Below are 7,992 nucleotides of genomic sequence, written 5' to 3'. Positions count from 1 at the left end.
CCAGGCCATGAGAGAGACAGTGACATTTTTCACTCATTGCCCAAATTCGGGTTTTAGAAAGACAAAGAGAGCCCAAGATTGGAGGGCTTAGAGAGGAGACGCAGAGAAATCAGAACAGGCTACTTACGGAGCGAGTCTAAGTGAGAAATGATGAGAGGCTACAGAGAGCTAAAGAAGAGGGTCAGGTCTGAGAAATGTTTCAGAATCAGAAGCACTGTAATATGACATGATAAGAAATGAGTTGAAAGGACTCAAGGAATAAGAGAAGAGGACAAAGACTCTGGTAATTAAGAATGCTATTGATGGTGAAAGGAAATAATGGGGTTGGAGCAAATATCAGGAACAGGGAGGTTGTTTAGTTTGTGCACATTGAGGCTTTTGTTGCTGTGGTTGTTGGGGTAGACATGTCCAGGGAGGAAAATGGGGAGCTAGGGTCCGTGAGAAAGACTAGAGGTTACTATTGAGCTTCTTCAGCATAGAAAATGCTAGGTGAGGTCAAGAGACCATGCGGAATGGCTCAGACAGACAGAAAGAAAGTGATCTTAGGATGGACCCAGGGAAATGCCAATGAAAGGAAAAGTATAAGAAGAAAAGGTGGCACCGAGACTGGTGAGGAATGGGCAAGGGTAAAGAATCTGCCTGCAATGCAGGAGGGTCAGGGTTAGTGTGGAAAGAGCTGGAAGGGGTGCTGGTGAGGAAAGATGCAAAGCCCATGTGGGTCTGGAGAGGAGGTTGGACAAATACTTGTGCAAATCAGATCGCTTTATCCCAGTCTACAGAGGAGGACACTGATATTTCAATGATTTCCAAAGAATGCCTTGACTGAGAAGTCTTTTGATTTGTTTTATCTTCCACCTCACTAAATGCAGATAGAGACTCTTGCTTCCTGAATGCCAATATATCACCTAACAGCTGAAAACTCTGAATACATAAGACGCTATCAGTGATGGACAGTTTTGTGTATATTTTATGAGACCACAGGAAAAACTGAACTAGCTCACTTACTCAGAAACTGATCCTCAGAAAAAATATTAATGATGGTGGTAGCCATTTATTTAGCATTTATTGTGTATCTAGCCCTTTAATAGGGAATTTAGGGAATACAATAGGGAATACAACCCCAGAATGTATCCTTCGACAGACGGAAATCAGAGACACAGAGAGGTTTATGTATTTGTCCAAAGTTGAAAAATAAGTAAATTTTGGATGGGATGTCAACTATGTCAGGGGGTGCCAACTTCAAGAAGCAGTGTATCTTGGTAGCTGTGTATGTGTGTGTGCTGTCACGTTTGACTCTTTGTGTCCCCATAGGATATAACCCACCAGGCTCCTTTGTCCATGGGATTTTTCCAGGCAAGAATACTGGAGTTGGGGGAGATAAATTAATAAAAGCAGGTCAGAAGGTGAGGATGAATGTAAGAAAACAATGGGTGTGATCTAGATTAGATTTAGAATCAAATCCTTCCCTAGACCCTTGGTCTGTACTTAAGTAACTTATCCACTCAGTTCTGTCTGATTTAAAAAGAAGTAGGGACATTGTCGTGAGACATAAGATAGAGAAGACAACACTGTCAAAAGGGAAGAGGAAGCTTCGTATTCCAAAGCTGGCGAGGGACAGGCCTGGAGGGGAGTGAATCATAGATAAGGGACCATGTGAGAGGAGGGAAGTGGGGCTGGACGGCTGGGGTGGATCCAGACTTGTTACCTGGTAGCTAATCAGAGGGGTAAAGAGGACACAGTCAAACCTGAAATTGCTATAAGGCGCTCTTCCACAGAGATTGACGGTGAACAGACTGGGAGTAGATAGATCAGTGGGGACATGATGCTACTGTCCAGGAATGAGGTATTGAGATTAAAAAACAGTGGTTTGTCAACAAAGGTCCATCTAGTCAAGGCTATGCTTTTTCTGGTGGTCATGTATGGATGTGAGTGTTGGACTATAACGAAAGTTGAGCACCGAAGAACTGATGCTTTTGAATTGTGATGCTGGAGAAGACTCTTGAGAGTCCCTTGGACTGCAAGGAGATCCAACCAATCCATCCTAAAGGAGATCAGTCCTGGGTGTTCATTGGAAGGACTGATGTTGAAGCTGAAATTCCAATACTTTGGCCACCTGATGTGAAGAGCTGATTCATTTGAAAAGACCCTGATGTTGGGAAAGATTGAGGGCAGGAGGAGAAGGGGACAACAGAGGATGAGATGGTTGGATGGCATCACCAAGTCAACGGACATGAGTTTGGGTAAACTCTGGGAGTTGGTGATGGACAGGGAGGCCTGGTGTGCTGTGGTTCATGGGGTCGCAAAGAGTCAGACACAACTGAGGGACTGAACAGAACTGAACTGAGGAGAACAAGGGGACTTCCCTGGTGGCTCAGATGGTAAAGAATCTGGGTTGGGAAGATCCCCTGGAGGAGAGCATGGCAACCCACTTCAGTATTCTTGCCTGGAGAATCCCATGGACAGAGGAGCCTTGGTGGGCTACAGCCCATGGGATTGCAAAGAGTTGGACATGACTGAATGACAGAAAAACAATAACAAGGAGAACAAGAGGGAAGCAATCAGTGAGAGTGATGCTGGGAAGAAATCAACAGAACTTGACTGGGTAGCGGGGAGAGATGGTCACACTGACCTCAGGTTATGGTACCCAGGCATCTAAGGGGAGAATGATTCATAAAATACGGAACTCCAGAGGAGCCGGCTGCTGCCTCAGCCTTAGAGCTTCTGTGTCTCTGCGTGTCACTCTCACATTTTGTTTCTTAGCCTCATTGCTCTGGTCAAGTTGCCTCAAGGACATCCCTTCCTGCACAGTGTATTGTCTGAGAATGGAATTTCCGCCCACAGACATTCCACCCATCCTTCCTGGGTGGAGACTTTTGCCCTGCTGTTGCTTACATCATCCTTTCCATCCAGTTCTGCCCAGTGTGTACTTCCCACTTGACACCCTTGTCCCAATCGTGTACCTAGAACTGCCAAGAGTGCAGTCGGTTATTCAGAAGTCCCCTCCGAGCCACCGTCGACAGCCAGCACTGAATCTTCCCAAGCGCTCCAGTTCACCCACTTCGTTATTTTGCATTCTTGTCCATTATTCATTTTGGTTTGACTTTTTATTTCCTGTGGTGCTCAAGCTCAATCACTCAGTCATGTCCGACTCTGTGACCCCATGGAGTGTAGCTTGCCAGGCTCCTCCATCCATGGGTTTCTCCAGGCAAGGATACTGGAGTAGGTTGCCACGCCCTTCTCCAGGGGATCTTTCCCACCCAGGGATCGAACTCGCATCTCCGGCGCCTCCTGCACTGGCAGGTAGGTTCTTTACCACTAAGCCTCCAGGGAAGCCCTGTTATTTCCTATAACTCTTCATTATTTGAATCAGTGAAATCAGGTCCATTTTCATACCCAGGGAAATAAAATGTGTCCCGAGAACTTATTTAAAGGACTACTGTCAAATGTTTGGGAAAAAAAAAATTTACCCATTCATTTTCTTGGATTTTCAACTGGGAAACTCCTCCTTCATCTTTTTTCCCCCTTTTATTTGCTAATGCCAATACCACTGATTTCACGAAAGAAGTCCAGTGTTTCTGCACACATTCCATCTTCCATCAAGGATCCTCCTGTCCTTTCCTCCCCTAAAGCCGAGGACACACACATACACACACCACACTCAGGAGCTCTCCAGCTCACACACACACCGCGCTCAGGAAACTCTCCAGTTCACACACACACTGTGCTCGGGAAACTCCCGTTCACACACACACCACCCTCAGGAAACTCTCCCGCTCACACACACCACGCTCGGGAAACTCTCCAGTTCACACACACACCACACTCGGGAAACTCTCCCGTTCACACACACACCATGCTCAGGAAACTCTCCCGCTCACACACATCACGCTCGGGAAACCTTCCAGTTCACACATACACGGCTCTCGGGAAACTCTCCCGTTCACACACACACACCACTCAGGAAGCTCTCCCGCTCACAGACACTGTGCTCGGGAAACCTTCCAGTTCACATACACACAGCTCTCAGGAAACTCTCCAGTTCTTAAGGCCCTGCTGTGCAAGGATGATGAATGCCTGCAAAAGCCACACCTTATCTTTCTTTCCAGTCTGTTGCCTGGCCAAGCTTAGTCCAATCACTAAAACCTGTTTATTAACCATTCCACAAGTCTGACCGCCAGCTCCTCTCACTTCTCAAAACTTATCTGCCTCTCCATATTCTGTTTACGCAGCCTTTGCATTTTAGAGCAAGTCACTGTCAACCTTTTGTGAGCCACACAAATGGCGCATGCCGCAGATCATGTGCTAAAATCCTAGAGGTAAACATCAGGCTGTTTGGATTTGCAGTTTACAACTCTCTGGCTGTGTGGTATTAAGCCAATTGTCCCCCTTCCGCAAGGTACTGTGTGACCAGGAAGGCGATAGACACAAAGAACTTTGGGGTCCTTTCCACTCCAACAGCGGGTGGTTTTCTCACCCCCAATGGTGGATCTCAGAAAGAAAACACTCTATAACTGGCTGGATGCGTCCCATCCACGGGGCCCTCTTTCCTCCCAGCATTTTCCATTTCTTCCCAAGGCTGCCTCCGTGATGGCTGGAATCAGACTTGTGGACTCTTACAGACTCTACCAGGGTCTTCCCTGGTCTGTGGCCCTCAGCCACTTTCCCCAGCAGTCTAAACTCTCTCCCTGGCCTTTTGCGGCCCTGAGGCCCATGAGCAGATGCAGAACCTCCATGTCATTCAGTGCAAACTAATGCGGCTCCTGCTTTCCTTTGGGCTTTCCATCGGCATTGTTCAGAGGTAATTGCTCAGGTAAACTGCCAGGAAAATATCTATCTGCCCATTGGTGCTTCTGGGGAGCTCTGTGGGCCAGACTCAGGCCCCTCCCTGTAGCAGGCTCTGCCCTCAGGGCTGTGACTCATTCACCAAGCAGCTGGGATCAGTAGTCACTCCCTCCCAGCTCCCTTACCAGCTTGGAAAAAAAAGTTGACGGCTCACACCAACCCAACCCCTTTCCTTCCCCAGTTGCTGGTGCCCAGCCTTCCCGGAAAGAAGAGACAAGACACCCTCTTTCACTTACCGACACTCCCCAAGGGGTCTTCCTTCGGCCCTCGCCTCCCTCTGGGGATGTTTCCCTGGAAATTCTGCAAGTGAAGGGATGCTGTGGTTTACCCTCTTCCCAGGAAGAGGCTGGAGAAACTTCCACTCTGTAATTGGCATTGGAAACAGGTGGGTTGGAAGAAATGGGTCGAAAGCCATTAGGGATAGAGAATGTTTTCAGTCTACCTGAAACATGACTAAGTCTGGCGTCTGTCTCCCTTTAGTTCATTTGCCTGTAACCTTTGGCCCCTTGGCACACCTGATTTCAGGAGATTACGTTAAACAGCAGGCTTTGAGCCGCTGCAATCACGCAGCTCCTGAGTCATATTTATAGCAGATGCGGCTCTAAGGTAACTGAGCTGTGTGAGTGATAGGGTCAAGTCACCACCGGCAGAAGGATATTTACCTAGAGGTGTGGACAACCAAGTGCAAGCACGCCCAGGCCTCAGTGATGTGTCTCCGGGTGGGTGGGAGAGGTTCGGTTTTGTCTATAAACAGCTGCTGCACCAAAATCCGGCATTTCTAATCTGACTTCATGAACCAGAAGAAGTTATGATAAAGAGAGCATCACTAAATAGAGACAATTATGGGTAGATTGACATGGGGTCCAAGAGGAAACTGGGTTTATTTCAGGGGGATAAATATGTGTGTGAAAAAAGGAGAGCCAGGGAATGTAATTTCTTTACATTTTCAAAGACTTTTAAACAACTTCTATCCCAAAGACTAATAACAAAACAGGGACCTCCCTGGAGGTCCAGACGTGAAGATTTTGCCTTCCACTGAAGGAGGTACGGGTTCAATTCCTGGTTGGGGAGCTAAGATGCCATGTGCTTCATGCCCAAAAAACCAAAACATAAAACAGAAGCGATATTGTGACAAATTCAATAAAAGGCTTTAAAAAATGGGCCACATCAAAAAAAAAAAGAGAAAATCTTAAAAAAAAAAAAATCAGTCATCCTAGGACCAAAATCCATTTTACTTTGTGTTGTGGAGATAGAACTTGTTTAAGAGAAGATGAAATCAGGGGAAATAAACACATCTCCAACTGTGAGCCTTCCAGATACTGACATGTAAGCTGATCTTATTAAAGTCATTGTAAATGACCGTGATAGCCTAAGTGCTGAACTCTTAGAATCATAACATCACAGTTAACTCTAAATGAAAAGCTGATGGCAAAAATAACCTTTACAAAACAGCTTTCTAAGTCGTGTGAGTGGATAAAATTGACAGACGAAATTTAATGGGATCAAGAGCCCAAAGGAAGTGACTCAGCGTATATCTATAGGATTTTAAGCTCCAAGCTTGTTACAGTTCAGCAAAGGAGCAATAAATAGGACTCCTAAAGACACTGTCCTCAAAAAAATGCCAACAAAATACCATCTATCGTCATATGAGGCTCAAATACAGTCTGTCCAGAAAGTGCTGGTTAAGAGCTGTCTTCACGATTTCTCATAAGGAATTGCTATGTTTCTAATGCACTGATGCCAATGAGGAGTAACGAAGACATTGAGTTAAATCCTGAAAATCTGAAGAAGGAAGGGACAGTAACGCGAACTGTGCCCCATTGTTTGAAACCCAAAGTATAAAAATTTAGTAACTCAATTCAGAAAACATTATTCACACCTAAGCCCTTTTGTTGTTGTCGCTTGTTTTTTGTTTTTAAAACGAAGGATCTAAAGACAAGTTGACGTCAATTGTCTCTTAATTTCCCAGATTAGGTGAGAATAACCTGATTAAACAAATATCTATTAAATACCTCAAGACAAGTTCAGCTCTAATAGAAGTCAGCTTAAAGGTGCTTAGAAAACCTTAGCAACTTCAAGCAAAGAAGCAGTCATTTAACTAAAAACATTTTTTTAACATATATATCATTCAGAAGTTGATATTTTATCTCCCTGGGAGAGTAAGGGAGCATTTGCCTAGAAAATATAAGGTTGGATATGGCTCTCTTTGAGTCATACAGCCAGTGTTCAATTATTGGTGTGAGCAAAGATCTGGATGAAAATTACTGTTATTGCTATTAAGAAGAATCAGTTGTTAGTTTACATATAATATATACATTTAACATATATTAATACTTAAAAGCTAACTTTATGAAAAGATGTAAAATCTTAATTGAACTTCTCTAAAGTCATGTCTCGGAGAAGGCAATGGCACCCCACTCCAGTACTCTTGCCTGGAAAATCCCATGGACGGAGGAGCCTGGAAGGCTGCAGTCCATGGGGTTGCTAAGAGTCAGACATGACTGAGCGTCTTCACTTTAACTTTTCACTTTCCTGCATTGGAGAAGGAAATGGCAACCCACTCCACTGTTCTTGCCTGGAGAATCCCAGGGACGGGGGAGCCTGGTGGGCTGCCATCTATGGGGTCGCACATAGTCGGACACGACTGAAGCAACTTAGCAGCAGCAGCAGCAAAGTCATGTCCATTTTAGACCTTTTAGCACTGTCAGACTGTTTAGGATAAATTAGTATTATTCTGAACTTAATTAACTTAATAGTGACAACTTTTCTAAAGATTAAGTAAGCTAACTTACATTTTAGGATGGATTGTAAACAAAATGTGTTATCAAAAGTGATACTATCATGTCATATCACAGTTAATTGGGTATGAGACCAAATTTAGAGTATTCTTCTTACCTTTGTATAAAGCTGCAGTGCAATTCTACCCTGAGGCCCTCTAAAGATAAAGCATGGCAAAGGAAGAGACACCCCACTCCAGTATTCTTGCCTGGGAAATCTCATGGACAGAGGAGCCTGGCGGGCGAGAGCCCATGGGGTCGCAAGAGTTGGACACGACTGAGCAACTAAACCACCACCACCAGAGGTAAAGCCGAGGGGTAGAATGTCCAGGGATGGACCACGACGTGCCCACGTAAAAGATGACTGTACCAT

This window comes from Capricornis sumatraensis, chromosome 5 (assembly GCF_032405125.1).
Source record: "Capricornis sumatraensis isolate serow.1 chromosome 5, serow.2, whole genome shotgun sequence".
Lineage (NCBI taxonomy): Eukaryota > Metazoa > Chordata > Mammalia > Artiodactyla > Bovidae > Capricornis > Capricornis sumatraensis.
Note: the sequence above shows the minus strand (reverse complement) of the source record.